This window comes from Elephantulus edwardii, unplaced genomic scaffold, assembly GCF_000299155.1.
Source record: "Elephantulus edwardii isolate Elephantulus edwardi_28Jun2011 unplaced genomic scaffold, EleEdw1.0 scaffold00195, whole genome shotgun sequence".
Classification (NCBI taxonomy): Eukaryota; Metazoa; Chordata; class Mammalia; order Macroscelidea; family Macroscelididae; genus Elephantulus; species Elephantulus edwardii.
The window spans coordinates 4588884-4616879 of NW_006399945.1; the positions used below are offsets into that span (position 1 = coordinate 4588884).

The 27996-nt window shown below is 39.0% G+C and overlaps 1 protein-coding gene across 1 annotated transcript in view; it reads left to right on the forward strand.

Moving 5' to 3' along the window:
- Window positions 1-27996, forward strand: part of LOC102845226 (zinc finger matrin-type protein 4-like) — a 501572-nt gene that overhangs the window by 139667 nt on the left and 333909 nt on the right. The gene's annotated exons all lie outside the window — the stretch shown is intronic.

Below are 27996 nucleotides of genomic sequence, written 5' to 3' on the forward strand. Positions count from 1 at the left end.
GCCAGCTTTTGTTGCTTGCTGTTCTGTTATATTTTGCTATTCTTACTGGGGTGAGATGATATCTCATAGTTGTTTTGATTTGCATCTCTCTTAGAGCTACTCAACTATGATTCTTAGTGATCCTATGAACAACAGATCTGAACCTTGCTCAATTCTGCACCATCCTCTTCATCTTTGATCTGCTCTAACTGATTGTGTCAATGTATCATTCTCTCTTATTGGAGGTCTTCCTCTCTTTGTCCAGCCAACAAGATTTGTTTTGCCAGGAACTAGCCCTCCTGGCAACATGCCCAAAGTATGGAAGACAAAGTTGCACTATCCTCTAAGGAGCAGCCTGTTTGCCCTTCCTTCAAAATAGACCTGTTTTGTTCATTTGGTAGTCTATAGGGTTGCTCTTAGTCTATAGCAGTATCATTTCCCAACGCCACAGTTTCGGAAACTCCATAGTTCCATTCCACTATGTCCCATAGGGTTTCTGTGAGTTAGAATTGACTTAATGACAATAAGCATATTCATATCCACTTGGTAAAGACAGAGATTACATTCTGGGATATAATTATGAAGTATCATTTGAAATATGTTTATAATGTCTGTTTTACTGACATATTGTCAAAATGTCCCTCCTTTCCTCTTTTCCAAACCTTATCCCTCCATCTTCATACTTCTTTTATTAATTTCTGAACTAGAAAATTCTTGGGAGAACAAGTAGCAATTTCAGATTTAGATCATTGATTTTTGTTGTTGTTGTTGTTGTTAAGGAAAACATGTGGATTACTAAATTTAAGATTATTAAGTGATCTAACTTTCAGTTTCAGGATGGTATGGCCTCAAGGTTAGTGTTCAAACTTGTAGCTTTGTACAAGTCACACAAGTATGTTCTAAAACTCTCACCACACTCAGAGAGAGAGACATCTTTGTGGGTAGGCAGTGTTTCCTCAATCCTAATCTACCTCAATTTTGCCAGAAACAAGACCAATTTACTTGGTGGAAGTGGAACCTAATAGGCCTTGAAACACTATGTGCATTTGAAGAGTGATAGAGACTGGACAAAACTTTGCTTACAGAAACTGAAGGAAGCCTGGAGCACTTGCTGCAGAAGGTCAAGGACTGTAGTTTTCAATATGTATTGAAGCTAAACCTCATGAAGACAAAGATTCTCCCCATTGGGCCAATTGGCAGCACCATGATAGATGGAGAATAGATTGAGTTTGTTAACAATTACAGCTTGCTCAGCTCCACAATCAAAACTCTTAAAACTAGCTGTCTGGAAATCAAAAGATGAATTGCATTGGGAAAATCTGCTCTCAGGGACCTCTTCAGAGTGCTAAAAAGCAACGATGTCAGTCTAGAGAATAAGGTGCACCTAATCCAGGCCACAGTCTTCACAATTACTTGTTATGCTTCAGAAGGCTGCACAGTAACTAAGGATAACAGAAGAATCAATGCCTTTGAGTTGTGGTGCTGGAGAAGTGTCTTCAACATACTGGACTGCCAAGAAAATGAATAGGTCTGTCTTGGAGGGAATGAAAACAAATTTCTTCTTGGAGGCTAGGATTTTGAAGCTTTCTCTCACATACTTTGGGCATAAGGCCACGAGAGATCAGTCCTTTGAGAAGGACATCATGCTCATAAAGGTGGAGGGACAGTGCAGGAGAGGAAGACCCTGGATGAAATTCATTGATACAATAATTGGAGGCAATTGGAGTTGGTGTGCTGGAATCAGTGAGACAGGGTCAGGACAGAGCAGATTTCAGAGAAGCTGTATGTAGGGTTGCTATGGGTTGCAGGTGACTTGAGAGCACATAACAACAACAACAAGAGTTTGAGAGCTGGTCAAAATAAAAACAACAACAACAAAAACAACCCTCAAAGAAAAGACATATAATACCTTACAGAGGTTTTAAAAGAAGGGTCAAATTAAACATAAACCTGTACTCAGACAAGAAGAAATTTTATTTGGAAAGACTTTGGCAGGAGAGGAACACCAGTATAACCCTGTGATCTGCAAGCATCTCCTGTGTTGACATCAGACAATTTCAAAAGAGAAGGGAGGTGGAAAAAAAAAAAAAGAGAGAAGGGAGACTAGAAAGTTCTAGTTCTGGGACATAGGAGTTAGGAGGTTGTGTGACCCAGGATATGTTTTTTGTTTTGTTTCATTGTGCAGTAAACTGATGCCCCAGAAGCGCTGTAAGGGCAGGAGTTGTTCTATCTTTCAAAGCTTGTTCAACCTCTCAAAGTTTGCTTAAGATCAAGGCTGGGTCAGAAGTTTAGGGACCTATGGCAAAGAGAGAAACTTGACTAACGATTGACCAAGTTATTAAGATTTTGTTCAAACTGGTCAGTGAGGGAAATAGAAGAGGGGGAAATCTTGAGAATCTGGTGGGTCTTTTCTGAACTTGTTGCAGGTAAGGCAGAGTACCTTTTATGAGTAGTATCTAAATTATTTGGAGAGATGTGATCCTTTTGCTGCAAGTTATTTCATGGAGTAAAAAAAATGGTAGGGGAAATTCTTGCCCTGTTTTCCAGGAACCAAGGAGCACTGTCGGTGTACAGTGTTATGTGTTGTTTTGATGACTGAAAGATCAATTGTTCATATCTACTAAGTTCTACAATGGAAAGAGATGGACAGTCTTCTATAGATTTACAACCTCAGAAGCCCAGTGGAAGTCCACTGTGAGTCAGAATCAACTTGATGGCAGCGGACTGTAGGGGATTGGTGCAGGTCAAATTCAAAATTTTCGTATTGGTGGCTTTTGAAGAATATTTCTCCAGAGGGCTAATTTAATACAATGATAATGATTACAGTGGGGATTTTAAACATTCTTCTTCTACTTTTCAGTTGTTGTTAGAGAACATTACTGACTTGTTTTCTTTTATCTCCTTGAATATTAAGCATGTTTCTAGTGTTCTGTCTTCACTGATCAAAATCGACAATTCTCTCTGTAATGTTAGAGTCTTGTGTTTTTACCCTTTGTCATATACTAATGTTAGAGAACCACTTTGGTTTCCCAAGTATTATATGTTCAGAGGCTGTTTATTCTCAAGTCTCATTTTTCTATGCTTCATTCTAGAGGTCTCCAGGTATTTGATTTTTCTTCTATTTAGTCTGTTTTTAAAAAGTAGTAATGCAGTTTTCCCCATTAACACAAAGGAGAGGTAAAACCACAAACAGAATTTGAAATGGGACTTTCTCATTTGTGGAAAATCTATATTCAGAAAAAAAAAATACATGGAAACACCAACCAACTAAAATCTGATGATTATCACAGGGCAGATCATAACACACAACACAGGGTGTTTTATTTGGTTATTTTTTTTTAAAGGTTCTGCTAAGGATCATGGTAACTAATGAAAAAAATTGCACACTTAGCATTCCCTTGAGACTATAAACTTTCTCATACTATTGCTGTGGAATATTGTGTTACTGTGAATGGATTAATTTTGCTATTGGAATAGAATAGAAATAAAATGGAAAATCTCCTTATTTCTGTCCCTGAGTTGCTTCTTGTTGCTGTTTGCCATCAAGTCAATTTCAACTAATAATTGACCCTTTAGGACTTCAAACATACTCAGGCTGTATGCTGAGCAAATAATTCATGAAGTTGTATTTTATGAAGAAGGATGTGACATCAGGATCAAAGGAAGACTCATTAACAATCGGTGTACAGCAACCTGCACATGACACACCTTTGCTTTCTGAAAATGAAGAAGACTTGAAATATTTGCGTCAGAAGATCAAAGGCTACTGCCTTCATTATATATTACATCTCAAAATCAAGAAAATAAAGATCTTCACCACAAAACCAACAATCAGAATCATAATAGAGAAAAGATTGAAGCTGTCAATCATTTCAACTTGTTTGGATCCATAATCAACACTCTTTATACCCAGCAGTCAGGAAATCAGGATATATGTTGCATTGGGTAAGTCCTGGACTTCAATAAAATATTTAAGGACAATGATGTTAGTTTGAAGACTAAGGTACTCCTGATTCAGGCCGTTGTCCTCTCAATCACCTGCTATGCATCAGAAATCTGGACAATGAATAAGAATCATAAAAGAATTGATGCCTTCCCATTGGTATCAGAGAAGAGTACTGAATATCTCTTGAACTTCCAAAAGAACAAACAGATGTATCTTGGAGAAAGTGAAGCCAGTGTGCTCCTTGAAGACCATGATGTCAAAGCTTTGTCTCTCATATTTTTGGTATGAATTGCAAGGCTGTTCCCATTAAAGGCACATCATGCTTGGACAGGTGCAAGGTAAGTGAAGGAAAGGAAGTCCACTGGCAAGATGGATTGATAGGTGACTGAAGCCCTTCTCAAATGTATCAGAGATGATGAGGGTGGCATGATAGGGCAGAGTTCAGGCCTGTTGTTCATACAGTCTCTATGATTTGCACTCAACAGCACCAGCACATAACAACAACAATAGCTGATGTCTGGAATCCCTGGATGGTACAAATTGTTAACATATTCAACAGCTGACGGTATCTCAGAAGAAAGACCTGGCAATTTGCCTTAAAAATGAGCCAGTGAAAGCTCTACAATTTTACTCTCATACACATAAAGTTACTGTGAGTTAAACTGACTTGATTACAGCCCACCTGTAGCCGGTGGGAACCTCCAGGGGCCATTCCTGACTCACTGGTACGTAAAAACTGGTTTCCTTAATTTTCTCTTCCTTTGTGCCATGTTCTGTCTTTTCAGAAGTCCATATCTGAAGCAAACCCTTCTGCCTCTTTCCACCCTCCTAATTTATTTCTTAGAATTTTTTTGGTTAGCATCCTAGAATCTGACAAAACATAAGTTTATTATAGTCTGAAATCAAGACTCTTTTGTGAAAAATTTTTCATCATTCCTTTTAACCAATTTTTTTTCTTATCTGTCTGGCTCCATTTATCTTCATCTTTTCCTTTGCCACACTTAACAGTCTAAAAGAATCTTGTCTCTATGCCTTCATTTGTCCTACATAGCACAGCAAGTCTTCACTCTCATATAACCATGTAATAAATCATACGAGCTGTCTTCCCATTAGGTGACCCCAGGTGACCATTCTGTTTCTTCTTAGTAACCTCTGGACATTCTTCAAACTCAGAATATTATTCTTGCAGAACAACTAAGTCTGTTTTCTTCACGGCATCCTGCCTTGTGACTGTTTGGCTTTGTTTAGGTTGATGTGTTCTTTTAGGAATAGGTGCGTTTTCTTCCTTCCCTCCCCCACTTCTTCTTGCTTTAGAACCAGCCAAGGGTTGTGACACTAGAATACAAGATACATTTATAAATTCATATGACCTGGATTTGGAGCAGGTGATGCTCAGACAATGATGAATGTCTCCTGATAGATGCCAGAAAGCCTTGCAGAGAAATGCATTTTAAAAATAAAGGTGATGAACTGAGTTCTACAGATTCAAGGCAAAATATCTTCTTGGGCTTGGATCCAACAAACTTTTATTAAGCCCCTACTCTGAGTCACAGACAGCACAGGGAGCTCTGCATTTGTCATTGTGTGTAACTCTCAGAAAATTCCATGAAGTAAACATTACTGGTGCTCATTTCACAAAGGTGACACAGGAGGTTCTTAGGCCAGTCAATCAGACTTGGGTTCAAAGCACAGGTTATTTGCTTCTAGAGCTTTTTTCATGTCCTACTCTACTATGGCAGCCTTTGATGCATTGCCTCCCTTTATTATTAAGGGCACTTTTGTACTACCTGGCTCAGACATTTCACAATCTGGTGACCCTGCTACAGCCAGTTCCTTAAGAACATTCTGATGAGAGTGGCTCAAAAAAATGCATTGACTCACAGCCTAGAGTGGACTGGGTCAGTGTTAATAGGCTCAATCTAATCGTGCCATTTCCTCACCCCCTGGCCTCTGCTGAGAGTTGACATCTTTGCAGACTTATATGAACACAGGTTTTGGAAATGACAGTGAGGTTGAACCCAGCCTTTGATGCCTGCTAACTGAGCAACTTCATTAAGTTCATTAATTTTTCAAAGACTTTGTTTCTTTATCTAACTATTGTGGCTACAGCCATACCTCACAAGGCTCTTGTTATTAATAAATTTGACCATGTAAGCACAGAGCAGTGAATCCAAGGGCTGAGAGCAAAAGGTGCTCTCCAACTGTTACTTCTTTTCCCCCTTTTTAATAGATTGGATAATGCTTAACTTTTTTAGATTCTATATTTTATGCTGTTGTTAATGGGTGTCATTGTATTGCTACTAATACATAGGAACTCTATGTACAACAGAATGAAGCCATACCTAGTACTTTGCCATCCTTGTAGTCTCTGACATGACTGGGTCCATTGTTGTAGTCACTGTGTCAAATCCATCTCGCTGAGGACCTTTGCTGACTCTTTACCAAGCCCCATGACACTTTACCATGCAGTGTGGCCTTTTATGATCTTGTTGCAGAAGATCAAAGGATACAGCCAGTAATAGGGACCGCATGTTAATATCAAGAAGACAAAAATTCTTACCACTGGACCGATAGGCAACATCGTGATAAATGGAGAAAAGATTGAAGTTGTCAACAGTTTCATCTCACTTAGATTCACAATCAACACCCTGTGTACCAGCAGTCAGGAAATCAGAAGACGTATTGCACTGGGAAAGTCTGCAGGGTCAGGGACCACTCCAAATTATTGAGGAACAATGATGTCAGTTTGAGGACTAAGGTGTGTCTGGTTCAGGCCATGGTCTTTCTGATCACTTGCTATGCACCTGAGAGGTGGACAGTGAACAAAGATGACAGAAGAAGAATTAATGCCTTTGAGCTGTGGTTGGAGAAGAGTACTTAGTTCGTGAACTACCAAAAGAACAAACAGATATGTCTTTGAGAAAGTGCAGCCAGAGTGCTCCTTGGATAAAGATGATAAAGCTTTATCTCACATACTACAGGCATAGTGCTAGGAGAGGCTATTCCTTAAAAAGGGACATCATGCTTAAAAAGGCACAGGGTTAGTGAAAGAGAGGAAGCTCCTCAATGAGATGGATTAACACAGTGATAGTTGCAATGGGCTATAATGTTCCAGGAAGTGTGAGAATGGCACAGGATAGGGCAGCCTTCAGCTTTGTTGTTCAGAGGGTCACTTTGGGTTGTATTTGAATAGATCGCAGCTAACAACAACAACATATCCCTTTCCAGGGACTGACTCTTCCTGATAACATACCCAAAGTATGGGGGAAGATTCACCATCCTTGCCTGAAGGAACACCATGACTTAACTTCTTTCCAAGACAGATTTGTTTGTTCTGTTAGTCCACAGTGCATTCAATATTCTTGGAGAGCACTTATCATATTTGAAGGAGATGGGGCTAAAAAGTACAAATGATTATAAAATTGACTAGTTGGAAAATGTAATGGTCTCTAGTCTAGAAGTACATGCTGTCCACAGATATATTTTCTGTGAACAGAAGCTGAGAAACTAGGGAAAACTGAAGCTAACTATCATTCTTATCTTAAAGAATCTAAGAGCCAAATGCAGATTATCTACCCAATATTAAAAACTTTAAAAATGATTCACTAGAGATTAATAAGTAGACACACATAACCTGATCCTTCCCTTGCTGACTGTCCACTCCATGACTGTCAGGGATTGTGATTTTGAAAAGATGTTTTGATTTTATAGGAAAGTGGTGTGGAGTTTGGAGAGAGACAGATGCCAGGCATATATGGAAGCAGACTCTTTGACCTGGTGGTAAATTGCTCACTATAAATTAGTAAGTAAGCACAGGTTAGCCTCAGCCTGTCTTGCTTGTCGATTATTCAGAGTTGCCAAGAATTAAACATTTGGTGCTGGCAGTTACCTGTACATCAGGACTTTGCTCACAAGAAAAGGTTTGTCTTGTTTACTTGGCACTTTCCTAGCCCCGATATCTTAGTCTGTCAGGAGAAGAGAGCATTTTCAGCAGTTCTGAGTGACTACATGCAATTCCTTTGGCTATGTGCATTGCTCAGTTGGTTATATTCCATTGATTTCTGTTCATGGATGGTGTTATTCAGTCACAGCACAGTGCCTTTACTAGATATTAAAAACAAGGCTATTTAAGCCTGTCATTCTTGAAGCCCCATTGGCACTCTGTGGAAGCATATGTGAATATGGCAGAGGCATAACCTGTTTTCAACAAGACTTGTCCCTCTTGATCTGTGACATTGTATTGCAAAATAGTCTTGTAATCACATCTAATTCATCTATTAGCTTTGTCTTTGTGCCAAGCATAGTTAAAAGGGAAATTCTGTGGGAAAGATTATTTTTATTGTGAATTCCAGATGAGGAAAAAAGCATTTTTCTTCAACATTATTAACTTAGTTTCACAGCTGACCTTTAAAGGAATGTGTGACTTCAGGTACTCAAGAGCTTAGCAAATATTATTCTCTATGCAATTTAAAAAGTCATTGTAGCTTTGACTATAAGCACTGAATATGTATCATAACCATACTATTCATGGTTTATTAATTTTTTTTTCCTCATTCTTGATACTTTATTGTAAATGGGGGAAAAAAATCTCATTTCATTGGTGCAGTGAGTGATGGTTGACCTTTTCTTATTAAATTTCCTCTTCACATTTCAGTTGTACATGATCCTGGAAGGTCACTGGTTGGTATTAGCAACCCTAGAAATGAATGGCCATGATGTCACAGACCATGGTTGACAAATTAAATTGTTTGATATCTCATTATGGTTTATACTCGTTGTTGTAAAGAGGGCTAGGGACATTCACAATGGAATATTTCACAAGGCCTGAAATTTCCTGAACACCAACATAGAAATCATTAGTGTGATTTTCCAGCCTTCACTTCTCTCTGCACAGACTCTGCATTTTTATGTTTTCTCTGTTTATTGTTACATATTGTCCTGGAAACCAGTTCTTTGTTTTCTTAGCTAATAATTCTAGAAGGAGGAAAGGTAGCAAAAAACTTGTTGACATGCTCACATAAAGGTGGTAATCTTGTGCAGCCATTGTGGAAGTTTGATTCTATCCTTCAGGGTTACCATGAGTTGGAACCAACTCCATGGCAACAGGATTGGTGTTACCAAGACAAAAAGTGACGTTAAATTGTATACAAAGAACATCTGAACTGGGAAAGAATTGAAGGTTTCTCAATAGAGTCCTGTTACCTACAAATAAATGAGAAAATCTGCAGTCATGTCTGTCTTTCACTTGGTGGGGAGGGAAGTCAGCTGAGATACCTTGGGAAAGCTCACTTAGCCTTCCCCGGGGGCTTTCCTCCTTTGTGAAAGGAAGTTGTAGATGAGAGGCTCACTTTCTCCCTTGTATTTTTTAACAGTGTGTGATTTGAAATACTGGAAAATAAAATTATTACTTACAAATACACTGTATTTATGTATTGGAAAGTGATTTCCATTTCATTTCTTTTTTCAATGTAATGATTATTCTTTCATAGAGTAAATAATAAGTATAGGTGCCTATTCTAGAGTAACTAACTGGTAACCAAACCTAGATTTGGTGCCTATCACATGGATATTATAAAGCAGATATTCATGGATGATGGCACATCTAATCAACCCTGAGTCAGAGCATAATTAATGTCAATTGTCATACAGTGGTGACTTCCTTGATTGCATGAGTCTAGAAGATATGCAACTGGCATTTCATATACAGCTGGGTTGTCCATTGAGAGCTCTGGTGGTCTAGTGGTAAGAAGCTGCACTTCAATCTGCAAGGTATGTGGTTTGAAACCACCAGCTGCTTCATAGGAGAAGGATGAGCAATCCTCTATGTGCTTAACTGCCTCTGAAAACCCACTGGAGAGTCAGTTATGGGTAGATTACAACTCAACAACACACACCAGCAACAACAACAGGGTGATGCCTAGTGGACAGAGTTCAGCAGAGCTTCTACCTAAGACAAACAAGGAGGGAAATGTTGCAATCCAGATTAAAAAAAAAAATAGCCACTGGAAACTCTTTTTAGTCCCACAAGAATACTGCCCTACTCCTTTGCTGGACACATCATCAGGAGGGATCAGTTGCAAGAAGACAGCATCGTGCTCAGTGAAGTAGAGGACCCACAAGGACAAAGAAACCTTCAGTCAGTGGAATCGGCACAGTTGCTGCAACAGTGGATTTAAAATGCTGTGGCTCATGAGGAAGATGTAGGATCAGGCCACGTTTTACTCTCCTATGTGCAAGGTTGCTGTGAGGGAGAGTCAATTCCACAGCAGCTGTCTACAGACACCATTGAATGTATTATCCAAATCAGGAAACTTCTCAAAGCGAAAAGAGACAATAATCAGAAAACAGGGACAACCCAGACCTAACCTATCCGAACCAATGCATTTAGTCATTGTCCCACTGAAGCACTGTGCGAAGAAGTTTTTGCCTTCATAATAAGTGTGTTGAGGAAAGGACTTCAGGGATCAGATTAAATTGTGTCTGACCCAAATCATGATCTTTTATATTGTATTCTATATGTACAGTAGTTGCGCAATGAATAAAGAAAGTGGAAAAGGAATGGATAACTGAAGTATTGGCAAAAAATGCTGACTATACCATGAAATGTTAAAAGAGGAGAAAAAAAAAATCTGTTTTGTAAGAAGTGTAGCCAGACTGCATCTTAGAAGCAAAGGTGGTGAAACTTTACGTGACATAATTTGACATTCTATCAGGAGGAAGGGCAAGTCTCTGGAGAACGACATCATCCTTAGACTAATAGGTCAGTGACAGAAGAAGAATTTCCACAAGATGGGTTAACACAGTGACTGAAATAAGGGTTTTAAGCATAGCGATATTGTGAGAATGACCCAGGACTGATGAAAGCTTTGTTCTGTTTTATAAAGGTGGCAGTGTGTCAGATCAGGCTTGATGGCACTTGACAACAATTGAGAGGGCTGTGGTGACCTAGTAATTAAGAAATTGACCTGACAACCAAATAAAAAGATGTCTAAATCCACCAGGTAAGAGCTACATTGCACAAATATGGACAATATATTCCCATGTGATTTTCAGCCTCTGAAAACCCACTGGCACATCAGTTATGAGTCAATTCTGACCTGATGACACTTAACAAATAACAGTAACAATGGTTCTAATTTATTCTCATTTCCTTATATCCATGCCCTTTGCTAATTCGCATCCACCCTCTCACCCTCTGCCCCAATTTGGTTCAGGGCTTGACCACATGATTTCACTTTGATCAATGAGACTAGCAAATGTGGCACAGCAGAGATTTGAAGAACAAATGAGCATTGCAGCTTGCACTCTTGTTGCTTCTAGTCTATTGCAACTAATCTGGGCTCTCTTCCCAGAGGAGAATGAACAAGGAGAAAATGTTGCAGACCCACCATGACAAACCATCATAGCCTGAAGCCAGCCAGCCACACAAAACCAAATAGCTTACTACAAAAGTGGAGTGAAAGTAGGACCTGGCCCAACCATAGCAGAACTCTATCCAAATTGCAAAACTCTAGAGTCCAGGAATACATAGTTGTTTTAATTCATTAATTTTCTCTGATTTGTTACCTGGGAAGTGGGTGCAGAAACATTTTCTTGAAAGGAAGCATTGGAAGGGGACCACAGTGATTGAGATTTGATGAATTTGAGGAGAGATCAGGACACACAAGGGGTGTGTTGAACTGGAGTAAATGTGTGTGCCTGCAACCTTGAGGAGAGATTGGAGTGGGAGCTGTACATTTATGTGTCATTTATGTGATTGAGAAGGACTGTGTGGGGAGAACATAAAAAAGCCTGGAAACCTACTGATTGGGAATATGATGAGCCAGAAAATGAGACACAGGAGAACCAGGCGTGGAGTGGAAAACCTGTGTGTCATATGTCCAGGAGTTTAACCTATTTAAAAATAAGTGACAGAGTATCAAATTAGTTCTAAAATAAGTTTTGATTTTTAATATATAGCTAAGAAAACACAAACTGAATGGAATGTGTCTGTTTCTCCAAGATAAGAGAAGTTGAGCAACAAACAATATAAAATACCAAGAAAACCTTTGCTTTCTTGTTTTTGACAAGGTAGGGATGCATGATCGTGATTTTGATAATGTTAGAAGTCAGGTGGAGAAATCTCAAATCTGGCTGGAAATGGGGAGTGTTTTCTGGCAGCTGTGAGTCTGAGTGCAGTCCTTTAGTAAGGAATGTACAATCATCTTTCTGCACCATTATTTCCTCTCAGAGACAGTGTCCATTACTCACAGCCACTTTTCACCTCGCTTTCACAACTTTGTTTTAGGCCTTATAATCTCATCCATAGTAAGGTTCAAATGACTGATAAGCTTATTTGATGTTTGTTTTATTTTGATCCAAGGATTTAATTGTTTTGTGTGATTTTAATTAGTGGAAGTTTACAGAAAGATTAGGTTTTCAGGAACTCATTTAAACACCTTTTCTTCCCTCCCTTGTGCCTTTTCTTCCTCCAGTTATTCACTTTACAATGCACATCTTTTTCCCGAGTTGTTAATTTTCATATATAAAATTCCTGATCATCCATTACTTTCAGATAATCTTATCCTTCACCTATTCCAGTGTAGTGTTCATTATATATCCACTCTTTCCCTGTTCCCCATTCCTGTGTCAATCTTACTTTTTTAAAATTTATTATTAATTTCAATGAAAATTTACAGAGACTTTAGATTTCCATTCATTCATTGTTGCACTTTTCTCCCCTCCCAAACCTCTCCCCTAGTACACTACCCTCTTGGAAAAGTAAAAGAAAAATTCTTTCATTGTTTTTTAATCCCTCCCCCCCCCAGGTACTTTCCACTATACAGCCTTTGCTCTGGACTCAGGTCATGACAAAAGAACCCTAATAATTTTCCCTCTTAAACAGTTTTGTCCCTCATCTGTTTCAATACAGTATACATTACTGAACCTATCCTTCTCAGCTTCCTCTCAACCCCAAGGTCAGTCCTGCTTTACCACAATGGCACCATGCAATATTTGTCCTTTTGTGACTGAGATACCTCACTCAGCATAATGTCCTCCAGAGTCACCCATTTTGAATAATATTGCATGACTTTCTTGTTTTTCAATGGAGCATAGTATTTCATTGTATGAATATACATTTATTGATGGGCACTTAGGTTGTTTCCAACTCCTTGCTATTGTGAACAAAGCCACAATAAACATGGGTGTGCATATATCTGCTTGAATGTCATTTATGATCTCTTTGGGGTTTATTCCCAGTAGTGAAATTTCTGGGTTAAATGGTATCTCTATTTGAAACTTTTTGAGAAAGTGCCATACCGCCTTCCACAGTGGTTGCACCATTTTTCACTTCCACCAACAGTGAATAAGGGTTCCAGTTTCTCCACAACCTCACCAGTATTTGTTGTTTGCTGTTCTGTTAAATTTTGCTATTCTCTCTGGGGTGAGATGATATCTCATAGTCGTTTTAATTTGCATCTCTCTTAGAGCTAGGGATTTTGAACATTTCTTCATATGCTTGTTAGCCATCTGAATGTCTTCTTCAGTGAAGTCAATCTTACTTTTGTAACATCAAACTTTTTCTTTTTGTGACAGAGATATTTTAAGCAGCATAGTGTCTTCCAGACCCATCCATGTTGTTTAGTATTTTGCTGTTGTTCTTGTTGTTGTTATGTGCCATCGAGTAGCCTGTGACTCATAGAAACCCTATGTACAACAGCCTTAAACCCTGCTCTATTCTGTGCCAATCTTAATGTTTCTGACACATCTACCCCCATTACTCCAGCCACTGAATCAATACATCTCATCAAGGGACTTCCTTTCTTGCACTGTCCCTCCACTCTCCCAAGCATGACATCCCTCTCCAAGGACTGGAGACATATTACCTTTTTGGTAACATGTCTGTCTAAACAACATGTCAGATGAAGCTTCATAATACTTGCTTCCAAGGAGCAGCCTGGTTTTTAATTCTCTCCAGGACAAACCTGTTCATTCTCTTAGAAGTACACGGTATATTAGTACTCCTCTCCAACACCACAATTCAAAGGCATCAGTTCGCCTTCTATCATCCCTAGTCATTGACCAGCTTTCCAATGCATAACAAGTAATTGCAAAGACGATGGCCTGGATCAGGTGCACCTTAGTCTCCAGACTGACATCATTGCTTTTCAACACTTGGGAGAGATCTCTGACAGCAGACTTTCCCAACACAACACGTCTTTTAATTTCCTGGCTACTGGTGACAAGACTGTTGATTGTGGAGCCAAGCAAACTAAAGCTGTTTACAATCTCAATCTCTTCACCATCCATCATAATGCTGCCAATTGGTCCAGTGGTGAGAATCTTTGTTTGCTTGATGTTGAACTTTAATTCATATTGAAGGCTGCAGTCCTTAACCTTATGCAACAAGTGCTTCGGGTCCTTTTCAGTTTGAGCTTGCAAGATTGTATCATTTGCATAACACAAATTGTTGATTAGTCTACCTTCAATCCTGATGCCACATTTCTCCTCATAGAGCCCAGACTCCCGGATAATCTGTTCCACACATAGATTGAAAAGTTGTGGAGATAGGGCACATCCCTGGCATACACTCTTCCCAACTTTGAACCATGCAGTGTTCCCTTGCTCTGTTCTGATGACTGCCTCCTGGTCCAAGTACAGGTTTTGCATAAGCACAATCAAGTGTTCTGGTATTCCTATTTTTCTCAGAGTTAGCCACAGTTTGTTGTGGTCCGTACAGTTAAATGCCCTTGTATAGTCAATGAAAGACATTCCTCTGATACTCTGTTTTCAGCCAAGATCCATCTAACATTAGCTACAATATCCCTAGTTCCACAGCCTCTTCTAAACCCAGCCTTTATTTCAGGCAGTTCTCTGTTGATGTGCTGGTCCAGTTGGTTTTGTATTATCTTCAGCAGAATCTTGCTTGCATGTGATATCAATGATATTGTTTGATAATTTCCACACTCTATCAGTTCACCTTTTTTTGGAATGGGAACAAATATAGATCTCTTTCTGTCAGTTGGCCAGGTGATTGTCCTTCAGATTTCTTGGCACAACTTTGTTAGCCCATCTAGGGCAGCATCTGTTTGGTATACTGTCAATTCCTGGGGCCTTATCTTTTGCCAAATCTTTCAGATTAACTTGAACTTCTTTCTTCATCATCAAAGGCTCTTATACATTGTTTCATGAAATTCTTCTGTGTCCACCAATTCCTATTGGTATAATGACTCTGTATACTTTTTCCATCTTCTTATAATACTTCCTGGATCATTTAATATTCTGCCCAAAGCATCCTTAAGTGTTGCAACTTGAGGCTTGAATTTGCTCTTCAGTTTTTGAGTTCAAGAAATGCTGAGCAAGTTCAGTCCTTTTGATTTTCTGGCTCCAGCTCTTTGCAAATTTCATTATAATACTTTGTCTTCCTGTGCTGTTCTTTGAAATCATAAATGCTTTGTAAATTCAATTGAGTGGCTGTATCACAGCGTTTTTACCCATTCCTTTATTGATAGACATTTGGGCTTCTTCCATTTCTTTGCTATTTTGAGTAATGCTATAATAAAAAAAAGGAAAAGCATATATACACACTGGTTTGTGACACAGCTCTAGTTTCTTTAGGTATATTCCTACTCATGAGATAGCTGGGTTACATGGTATGTCTATTTATCATTTTCTCAGGAAGTGCCACCTGCCTTCCACAGTGGTTGTACCGTTTTACATTCCCACCAACAGTGTATAAGAGTTCCAATCTCTCCACATCCTTGCCAGCATTTGTTGGTCACTGTCCTGTTGAACTTTTCTGTTGTTGATGGAATAAGATGATATCTCATTTTTATTTTGATTCAAATCTCTTTAATAGCTAGGGATATTTTTTAAGAGGCAAAGGCTTTTAATAGCTCAATGCTGTGGATCTCTTGTTTTGTAATAACAAAATCAAAAGCATAAAAAAGATATTAAAGAATCTAATCTGTAATTAAATAGCAAGATATTCTGAACATTTCTTCAAGTGTTTGATGGCTATCTGACTTTCTTCTGTGGTGAAGTGTCTATTCATATCTTGTGCCTATTTTGTGATTGGATTGTTTGTCCTTTTCTTGTTGAGATGCTGGGATAGTCTATAAATTTTAGATATAGGTACCTTATCAGATATGTCATTGCCAAACATTTTCCTCACATCAACCTGTGGTCTTCCTTGGTTTTTAGAAGATCTCTTTCATCTCTTTTATCCTCTCCTGGTTTTAGATTTTTCAATATTCTTGGAAGTATATTCATGTCAAAGATTGGGGTTTCTTGAGTTGTTCCAATTTTTTCTCTGTTGAAATTTTGTAGTCTTTGTTTTACTCCTATATCCCTTGATCAGAACTCTGAATTTGAAACAGGGGTATTTCTCTTTTCTGGACAAGGAAATTATATGTGTAGGGAAAAGATGGTTTAATATGCTACTTATTTGGAGTAATGCCCTAGAGTGTATTTCTTAATCATTGAACACAGACTGATGGCTTCATAATTTTGTCCTTTCAGGTGTCAAGTTTGGAGTAGTTACAATATTTTCTCCTGTCAAAACCTGCTTCCCCTCCTATGCATGATCTTGTATGTGGTTCATGACTATCTTATGATCTTTACCACTCACCTGTAACAGCCAGACCCTGTGACTCTGTCACATCTGATACTTCTCATACCATCTCTATACTATACTGCTGTTTCAGAGAAAATCAAATCTTCAGTTCCTCTTGGATTGATGCTTCTGTCTTTTGACTCTTTCCTTGCCCTGTCATTACTTCCACAGAGCTCAGAAATTAGTTTCTTTCATGTTTTTCTTAACTACAGATAAGATCTTCCCCTTCTCCTACTCTTTCAGTTATAAATATTCTCATAAGATACAATCTAAATTTCTTTAAACAAATGGATGAAGAATAGTGTTTTTAGACCTTTGTAATGGATGAACTCATCCTTTCTTGTTGTTAGGTCATGTGCTGTTAAATTGAGACTGACTCAAAGCTGATCCTCCAGTGGACTGTCAGAGGCTGTAAATCACATGGGAGGAGACTACCTAGCTTTTCCCTTCAGAGTAGCTGGCAGATCCAAACCACTCGTGTTCGAGTTGGTCAGGCAGTTTCTTACCACCAGGCTATGAGAGCTCCACTTCTCAGCACTGCCAAATTAAGGCTTGCTTCACTTCATTGTGCTGCTTGCCTCTTTGCAAAATTAAATGGGAATTTCAGAAGAACAAAAGTGGGACAATTCCAAAAGCGTCCGTTTTCCGTGATTCCCAGCCAAATGTGGCATCGACCCATAGTTTGCGTGTGTTTGGTTTTGCATGTTTTGTTTTGATTTTGTTTCATGTTTTTGCTCCTCTTTGAAAATGCAATTCTAGAATTGCTCCAGAGAATCTAAATTCAGGTTGGGTTCTGCCCAGTCATCCAGTGGGGGAAGGATGCTTGTGAGTTACACAGTGGTGGCCTCCTTCAGCAGGCAGAGGAAGATGAGAGACATGGGGAGTGGGACCTGACTTCCTGCGTTTTCTCCCCTTGGGGCAGACATTACAGTCCCCGGGGTACAACTTATCACATTTTGCTTACCTACTTTGGAGTACTAAAAAGCAGTATATTCCAAATGTTTTATAGCTACATAAAGGAAGAAAGCACAATTAACTAAACTATGTGGGACTTTTCATCTGGGGAATTGCAGATGGACCAAGTCTCTTGCTCTCTTCCAGGTTCTTCACCATCCCCAGAGCTCCTCAGCCTTAAGCAGATTTGTTTTCTGTGCTTGGAGTGTCTGGCTTAAGCAACAAAGACAGTGAATATACTCTGTTAATTGGTCTCTGTTACTTACCATGAAGAAAAAACAGCACATAGTGTCAGGGAGCCTTTGGTCATATGTACATGATTTCCCATCAGTTCCCTCGAGAGTCCATTCCCATTTAGTCAATACCAGACAGAGTGCAACTGTCCCATGAGGTGTCCAAGGCTTTAAATCTGTATGGAAACTAACTCCTATATCTTTTCCTCACAAAAGTAAATGGTGAACTCCAAGGGCTGAGCTTATGATTAGTAACCAAGTATTTTGACCACAGCTCCATCTGCATTATCCCCATTAACCTTTTTGAGTTTACTTTCTGTCATTGAACCAAGTGAACCTTGATATCATGTCAAACCAGACACTCTTCATTTTGGAAAGCATTTGCCACTTACTATCTCTTCTTTTTTAAAGCCATTCACCATCTCTCAGAAATAAATACCTGTTCTCCCATTTCTTTACCTGGAAACAGCCCTTTGCTCTTCTGTGGCTCAATCAGTACTGCACCATGTAAACCACTCTCATCTTTCCCACTGTCAAAATTAATTGCTCTTTAATTATGACTCCCTCTGTATTCACATGTGTATGTGTATACATGTGTGCACATGCATGGTGTACCATGGAACTCCTTCCTCTCAACATGGTATGGTTCTAGAAGTCAGGGATTATTTTTCTCAGCATTTGAGACTTTTATGCACTTCAAGGCAACTTATGTAGTAGATATTTAGTCTGAGGAATGAATGAATGGATGGATGGATGGATAACTGCATGATCCCTGGGTTTTATCCAGACCTAGGTCATTAAGGAATGCCATTACATTTAAAGTTGGCTTCTTGGCCTCCAGCTATGATTAATCGGCAACCAGAGCCACAGCAATCTTGAATCAGCTGCCTTGGGCTTTCCCCTGACATCATGGGCCCGTTAGGAAATCATTAGGGAAGAGGATCCCTGTTCAGCTATCATCCCAGGTTACTGCTTTCAGGTGTTAATTGAAATGACCCAATTAAGCAGGTGCTCTAAAACCAGGAATTCAAACGAGTAGCAAAACACCGCTCAATTATACAGAGACTCCTTTCAAGAAGTCTAACTTTGGCAGACACAGAAACCAGATTACAATTTGTTTTTCTTCCAGCAGAAATATCTGTGTTGTTTCTTTTCCTGAGTAAATAGTTATATTAACTGTTATTTTTTTTTTCAGTATGGTTTTGCTTATTTAAAATCAAAATACTAACCCTAAGATTGACAGCTCTGATGACGTAGCTCCTAGGAGGGAATCATGCTGCTAATCCAAAATCTATGCCTCTCTGGTGGCTCAAGTCTACCCGTGGCTCTGGGAAGTAAAATGAAGATCTCTTGCCATGGGATTTACAACCTCAGAACTCCAGCAGAGGATTTGCTACAAGTCAGTTCTGACTTGACGGCAATGAGTTTCTTTGCCTTGCGTTTTAGCTCTGGTGGCCTCATGGCAAGTAGTTGCACAGCAAAGGCACGTGTTTCAAATCCACCAACTGCTCCGCAGGAGAAGAATTGGCGATCTCCTTCCGTGCAATTAACTGCCTCTGAAAACCTGGAAGTGGGTGAGCTATGAATTGGTTCCGACTTGATGGTACACGGTAACAACAACTGTAATGAAGATACTACAAACAGGTTTCTTAACATGCAGCAATTTCTTTTCTGACGCATAGGAGGCTCAACATATGAATATAGGGTGTTAGTTTTTGGAGTTGAATCTCTCTCTGCTCTGGAGAAAGGTCCTTTTCTCTTTTTGGCTCATATAGCTCCACATCTATCTCCATTTATGCTTCTTTTGTGCTGCTTTTAAGCTTTTTTTCTATCTCAAAAATGATTGGCTTAGAATACATCGTAACTGATAGGAATCTATTAACATAATGGAGAAATTATTCTCAGGTGGGATTATAGCTACATGTACAAGACAATTCCAATTTTTGTGTGCTTCACTTGATTGCACTTCCCAGATACTTTCTTTTACAAATTGAAGATTTTTTAGCATAACTACATAAAGCAAGTTTTTTGTACCACTTTTCAATCAGCTTGTGCTCACTGTCTGTCTCTGTGACACATTCTGGAAATCACTTTAGCATTTAAAAAAAAAGATACTGTCCACATAATTTATATCCTTGTTGTTATGTGCCATTCAGCGGACTGTGAATCATAGTGACTCTATGAACAGTGTAGTGTATCTGAGGCTTCCAGCACACTTGAGCTATAACATTGCTACAGACACCACTTACATCTATTCTTATTGATGATCTTCCTCAGTTATGCTGACCTGACCCTTCACCTTTCTAAACATTTTGTCTGTCTCCAAGGATCTCTCCAAAGACATCTTAGAACATGCCTGAAGTATATAAAACAGAGTTCTGCCGTCCTTCCTCCAAGGAGTATCCTGTTTTCACTTTCTCCAGAAGAGATTCATTTGTTCTGTTGGCAGTCAGGACTCTCCTCCAGCATCACACACAACTCAAAGGCATGGGTTCTTCTTCTGTCATTCTTAGTCATTGCTCATTGCCCAACTTTCAAAACTTTACACTTGAGCATAGTATAATTATACACAACATGTTGTTGTTGTTATGTGCTGTCGAGTCGTTTGCGACTCATAGCGACCCTATGTACAACAGCCCTAAACCATGCTCTATCCTGTGCCAGTCTCATTGCCTCTGACACACCCATCCCGATTACCTCAGTCACTGAATCAATCCACCTCATAGAGGGTCTTCCCCTCCTGTGCTGTCCCTCCACTCTGCCCAGCATGATGTCCCTCTATAAAGACCTGTCTCTCCTTACAACATGTCCAAAGTATGTCAGACGAAGCCCCAGAATCCTTGCCTCCAAGGAGAAGCCTGGTTTAATCCTCTCCACGATGAATCTGTTTGTTTTCTTGGCAGTCCATGGTACATTCAATACTCCTCTCCAGCACTACAGCTCAAAGGCGTCAATTCTCCTTCTGTCCTCCCTAGTCATTGTCCAACTCTTTGATGCATAACAAGTGATTGCAAAAACCATGGCCTGTATCAGGTGGACCTTAGTCTCCAGAGAGACACTGTTGCTCTTGAGTATTTTGGAGAGGTCCCTAACCGCAGACTTTCCCATCACAATACGTTTTTTGATTTCCTGGCTACTGGTGCCAAGAGTGTTGGTCTAAAAATCCTTGCCTCCATACACAATTAAAAAAAAAACAACACAAAACCCACATAGCCAAATTCACTGCCCTTGAAACCATTGGGTTGGAAATCTGATCAGAAGGAGCCCTCCCCCCTTTTACCAAGGACATGCTTATACATACGAACCCTCAGAGACAGGGCAAGTTCTTGTGTCAACACTCAGTGACTAACGCACGTGAGTACATTTATATAAACTAGGCAACAGAAATTTCACATGACTTACTTTATTGTGATATTCATTTTCTTGGGGAGGGGGACTCTAGACCCAACCTGACATATAGGTCTGTCTGTATACACCCTAGGATTTAAAACACATATTTTGGGGGACACAACTTGGTTCTTGTCTCTCCCTCTTGGTCCTTGCTTCTCATCTCCCCACTCTGCTCCTGAGGATCCCTATTCCATATGAGAGTTTTAAAACCTTCTTTAGGCATTTGTGAGCTTTTCAGATAGTCTTTCAAATACATTGGCATGCATGTGTGTTCCATATGAGGTTTTTTAATGATACAATTTGAAACAATTATGAATTATTAGACTTCTATTTTTTAAATTATTTAGTTATGAGATACGAATTTAATTTACAACTGACAGAGACTTCCTGACCACCACTGTGCTTACTCAGGAGTTCTTGCAAAGGAGGAAAATCTAACAAACAAATTGTTTGCTAAATGTAATGAAATTTTGATGAGCACTAAATTTAACAATTAATGAGGTTGACATAATGGTACATTTTGCACACATTTAATTAAACATTTAGTAATAGCAATTTTGCAGTTGTTTGATAACAGGTTGTGGTGGTTTGGTTTTTTTTGTGTTTGGTTTTTTTGTTTGTTGGTTGGTTGGTTTGGGGATATGTGTGTGTGTATTTTCTAATTTTAAAAGAGTTTTTCCAGGTCTGGAAAACATCTAGAATCTTTGGCACCAGGCTCTTGTGCCTGATGAATCAAACACCTCCAGGGACAACTTAACTACTCTTTATACTTAACCTTTTCACAGACCACATCTTCTACCTCCTTCCTTAACTGAGACATTTTTCTTGGTACAAGAATCTCCTTGGAGACCTAGGGACATTTTCATTATGTTTCCAGTAATTTATAGGGAGTTGTCCTGCAAACTCAAAGACCAAACCTCTCTGGCAGTTTGAATCCCACATTGGCTGCCAGGGAGAAAGATAAGAAACCTCCTCAGATGGGGTTTATAGTCTCAGAAACCCAGAGGAAGATCAGCTATGAAATTCGTTCTGATGTCAATACAAAATTTTGTCTATATTACTATGGTCATGTCATCAGGGTACACGGGAAAAGTGCTTCCAATATGGTAAAGTAGAAACCAAACAAACTAATTTCTTCAAATCATTCCAACCCACAACATACTCCACTGGATTTCCAAGGTTGTAAATCATTACGTGAAGATACACATCTTTCTTCCATGGAGCAGCTGTGGGGTTCAAACTGCCAGCAATGGAGTTAGCAATGCAGAACTCTACAGACTACACCACCAGAGTTCCCCTCATAGAGGGTCAGAGAAAGTGGAGAAAACCTGCAATGAGAGGGAATGACACAATAGGTGTAAATAAGGACTTTATTAGACCAAAGATCGTGACTCCAATTCATTGGAGCAGATTCTGTGCCAAACAACAGTAATAACTGTTTACTTCTGCTTTTCTATCCTTAAGCAACCCTTCTCCTATTGAAACAATGCAGCAAAGTATTAACAAAAAAACCCCAAAATAACTCCAACTCATTGCCCTTGTGTCAAGATCTGTCTCATAGCTGACACTCTAGTAGATTTTTGGAGGGTGTGAATTGCACATGAAAAGATTGCCTGTCTTTCTCTCATGAAGAAGCTGATGAATTTGAGCTACCAGAGAAATATCACTTTCAGAGCTATCAATAGATAGATAGATAGATAGATAGATAGATAGATAGATAGATAGATAGATAGATAGATGATAGATAGATAGAATGAGAATAAATAAATATAGATGACCACTACTGTTCTTGTGAGTAGCTGTCCTGGAAATTCTGACATGAAGTGACCTTATGTGACAGTGTAGAACTGTTCCATAGAATTTTCTTGACTAGAGTCTTTATGGAGATTATTCTAATCACCAAATTTGTGATTAACTCTTTGTGATACAGGATTTATATCCCTTCACATTATAGCCAAGGAAAGCATATGAAACAGTTTTATTCTGGAACACATAAGACTGTATGAGTTATATTTTATTTGTCAACAACTTTTGCTGACATATGGCCTTTTACCTATTACTCATTTTAACTCCTACATCTTGGAACAACTTCCAAATCCATGGGGATAAGACATCTCCCCTCATACCAGTAGAGCTTTGAATCAGGGTCTGAAATTCGTCCCAGGTCTGTCTCTAGCCTCCCAAACAAAGGTAATTTCTGAAGAAATAGTTTTTGGATTAATGAGTACAAAACCTTTGCTCGATCCAATTTAGTTATTAATTTATTTATTCGTATACATTTGTCATTATCTGACATTAAATTTGTCTTCTAATATGAAAATGCAGTGTGTAAATGTCTAGCCCTAACTTTCTATTTCTGTAGCTCTACAATCCTTAGCTCCTAGAATTCTTTTTCTTTGCCTCATCTGTTATGTGCAATTTCTTAACACTTCCTTTTGATCTCATCCAGTAATTAAATCTTTGTTTTGTTTATTTTTTCACCGAATCTCGGACTCCATAATAAACCAGACTAATCAGTCTTTTTTCTCAGTACTTTATTTTTGCACTTTTTTTTTTAAAAAAAACAAAACAAACCCCACAACCCATTTTGTTAACTTTAATATTGGTTAACATTACTTGTTTGTGGTTGCCCCCCCCTTCCCTCTTTGGATATTTGTTCACATCTTACTAATTAGTCTTCTACTTTTTTTCCAAATTGCTTACTTTTTTTTACCATTTAAAAAGTTATTTTATGTTGGTATGCATACAAAACTCACATACATTATGTTTCCCATCATCCTTCATCCACATTGTGTTTTGGTCTATAGTTTTGTTCTATAGAATATAGAAAAATATAGAACAATCATTTCCATTCATGGTGTTTTATAAAATTAATCACCATTGAATCATTACTATGTCTTTTCAGATTACACCAGATAGTTCTCATTTCCTTATGTCTTCCCTCTAACCACCAAATTATGTGACCCCATGATTTCTCCCCTGCCCAGCCTCACTTCTCTATTTCCAACTCTTCCCTTCTGCTCCCCCATTAGACCCTCATACATGTCTTCTTACTACTTATCCTTCTGTTTTTACAGTAATGGTCTTATGCAGTATTTTTCTTTATGAGACTAAGTTCATTCAGTCTAATGCTCTCCAGTCTCTCCCAAGTTATAATTTTTAAATTGTTGCTCCTGAGTGCTGCATGATATTTTATTGTGTGAATGTACCACAATTTCTCAATCCAGTCTATTGTTACTAAACATTTGAGCTGTTTCCATGTTCTTATGATTGTAAATAAAGCTTCAATGAATATTGGTGTATAAATTTCCATTTGTGTCTCAGTTCTAATGTCCTTGGGAGCTGAAGCTGAGGGAAATTAAGCCAAATCCATGGGAACCAAAATATGACTTTGAGTCTATCCCACCTGAATTTCAGAACCATCTCAGGAACAGGTTTGAGGCTCTGAACACTAATGAGCGAAGACCAGATGAGTTGTGGGAGGATATCAAGGGTATCATCCACAAAGAGTCAAACGGTCATTGCAAAGACAGAAAAGGAAGAGAAGACCAAAATGGTTGTCAGAAGAGACTCAGAAAATTGCACTGGAGCATATAGAAGCAAAAGCAAAAGGAAGAACTGAAGATACTAAAGAGTTGAATAGAAGATTTCAAAAGGCAGCATGGGATGACAAAGTAAAATATTACAATGAAATGTGCAAGGATTCAGAGTCAGAAAATCAAAAGGGCCGAACTCGCTGAGCATTTCTTAAGCTCAAGGAACTGAAGAACAAATTCAAACCTCGAGTTGCTATAATCAAGAATGATTTGGGCAGAATTGGAAGACACAGAAGAATTTCATGAAACAACATATGAGCAAGAGCCTATGGTGATGAAAGAAGTAGTTCAGGCTGCTTTGAAGGAAAGGGCAAAAAATAAAGCCCCAGGAATAGATAGTATACCAATTGACATATTTCAGCTAACAAATGCTGCCCTGGACGTGCTCACCAAGTTGTGCCAAGAAATCTGGAGAACAATCACTTGGCCATCTGACTGGAAGAGATCGATATTTGTTCCCATACCAAAGAAGGGTGACCCAGAGTGTGGAAACTATAGAACAATATCGTTGATTTCACATGCAAGAAAAATTCTACTGAAGATTATCCAAAAACGACAGGAACAGCACATCTGCAAAGAACTTCCAGAAGTCCAGGCTGGGTTTAGAAGGGGTCATGGTACTAGGGATATTGTAGCTAATATTAGATGGATCTTAGCTGAAAGCAGGGAATACCAGAGGAATGTATATTTGTGTTTCATTGACTATGCAAAGGCATCTGTGTGGATCATAACAAACTGTGGCTGACTCTGAGAAGAATGGGAATCCCAGAGCACTTGATCATGCTAATGAGGAACCTATACTTGGACCAAGAGGCAGTCATCAGAACAGAGAAGGAAACATTGCATGGTTCAAGATTTGGAAGGGTGTACTCCAGAGATGTGTCCTGTCTCCATACCTTTTCAACCTATATGCAGAACAGACTATCTGGAAGGCAGGGCTTTATGAGGAGAAATGTGGGGTCAAGACTGGTGGAATATCTAGCAACAATCTGTGTTATGCAGATGACAGAACCCTGCTTGCTGAAACTGAAGAGAACCTGATACACTTGTTGCAGAGGGTTAAGGACTGCAGCCTCCAATATGGATTGAGGCTCAATGTCAAGAAGACAAAGATTCTCACCACTGGACCAATTGGCAGCATCAGGATGGATGATGAAGAGATTGAGATTGTTCACAGCTTTAGTTTGCTTGGCTCCACAGCCAACACTCTTGGCACCAGTAGCTAGGAAATTAAAAGACGTATTGTGATGGGAAAGTCTGCTGTTGGGGACCTCTCCAAAGTACTGAAGAACAATTATGTCTCTCTGGAGACTAAGGTGTGCCTGATACAGGCCATGGTCTTTGCAATCACTTGTTATGCATTAGAAAGTTGGACAATGACTAAGGAGGGTAGAAGGAGAATTGATGCCTTTGAGCTGTGGTATTGGAAAGAGTATTGAGGATACCATGGAATGCCAGGAAAACAAACAGATTCATCCTGAAAAGGGTTAAATGGGGCAGCTCCTTGGAGGCAAGGATTCTGAGGCTCCGTCTAACAAACATGGACATGTCCTTGGAGATGGACATCATGCTTGGGAAGATGGAGGGACAGCACAGGAGGGGAAGGCCCTCTATGAGGTGGATTGACTCAGTGACTGGGGTAATCGGGATGGGTGTGTCAGAGACAGTGCGATTTGCACAGGACAGAGCAGGGTTTAGGGTTGTTGTACATAGGGTCGCTATGAGTCACAAGCGACTCGATGGCACATAACAGCAACAAACAACATATTCCTAACAGTGGAATATGTGGGTCAAATAGATATCCATATTCAGCTTTTGGAAGAAATTCCAAACTGCCTTCTAAAGTGATTCTACCATTTTATAGTCCCACCAACAATATATGAGAGTTCTAATCTCTTTATATTCTCTCCAACATTTATTGTTTTCTGTCCTGTTAAGCATTGCTGTTGTTACTGGGAATTGATCATATCTCATTATGCTTTTGATTTGGATCACTCTTACTGCCAGTAATTTTCAGCTGCTGGCTGTGTCTGTTGGCTTTCAAATGTCTTTTTTTTGTAAAAAGTCTTTCCATATCTTTTGACCATTTTTTAATTGAGTTATCAGTCTTTTTCTTGTGGAGGTCCTATAGTATTCTGTAAACTTTTTTTATGAGATCTTTGAGATGGTATTGTCAAATGGTTTTTCCCCATTCAGTAGATTTTCTTTTCACCCCATTGAAAAAAAGGTTTTAATGGACACTTGGATTTAATCTTTAGAAGGGCCCATTCATCAATTTTATCCTTTTCTGAATGTGCATAACCTTTTCTGTTTACAATAAGGATCTATATGAGTTCACACAGTATAATGCTCACTGTTGTTAAGTGCCGTCGAGTCGCAGGCGACTCATAGCTACCCTATGAAGGAGTCCTCGATGCTTGGGTGCCTTTCATCCTTTGTCCAGGTTCATAGGGTTTCTGGAGCCAAGCTACTACCGAAGTGGATGCCACTCCTCCTTCCAATAATGCTCTCTAGCCTCTCCCAATTTTTCGAAATTGTTGCTCCTGAGTGCTGTATCATATTCTTCTGTGTGAATGTAGCACAATTTGTCAATCCTTTCATTTGTTCCAGTACTTTTTATTTCCAAGTTACAATAATAATAATGGCAGTGATGTTAGTAACCAGCTTTATCAAATGAATCCTGTATTCATGGCTCTAAGCAAGCTGAATGCATTGTTTGTGTTGTTTTATCTATTTCTTACCACAGCTCTTGGAGTTAAGTACTATTGTTTTTTATTTTTAAGAAAATGAAAATAAAGATATACCCGAAGGCAGCCCAGAAGCATAAGAATAGACAGTGATTAGAGTTTTACGATATAGAGGGGAAGTTGCAAAGATTTCATATTTTTTTTTTATATTTACAAATATACAAGGGGCTGTGTTGGCCTAGCAGATTGAGAGCTGTGCTGCCAATCCATGTGGATAATTCTAAACCAGAGGTGCTGTCCCTCTCATAAAATTTAAAGCCTTTAAAACCCACAGGAAGGTCAGCTATAAATTAATTCTGCTTGAAGGCAATGAGGATAGATATATATGTATACAGATATATAATGATACATTGTTCCATAGTGGTTGTACCATTTTACACTCATACCAACTGTGAAAAAGAGTTCCAGTTTCTCCACAACCTTGCCAGGATTTGATGTTTGCTGTTCTGTTAAATTTTGCTATTCTTCTATTCTTAAGGAGTGCTTTGCTTATTCGGGGCTTTTTCCCATTCCATACGAAATTGGAGATTGCCTTTTCCATCTCGTTGAAGAATGG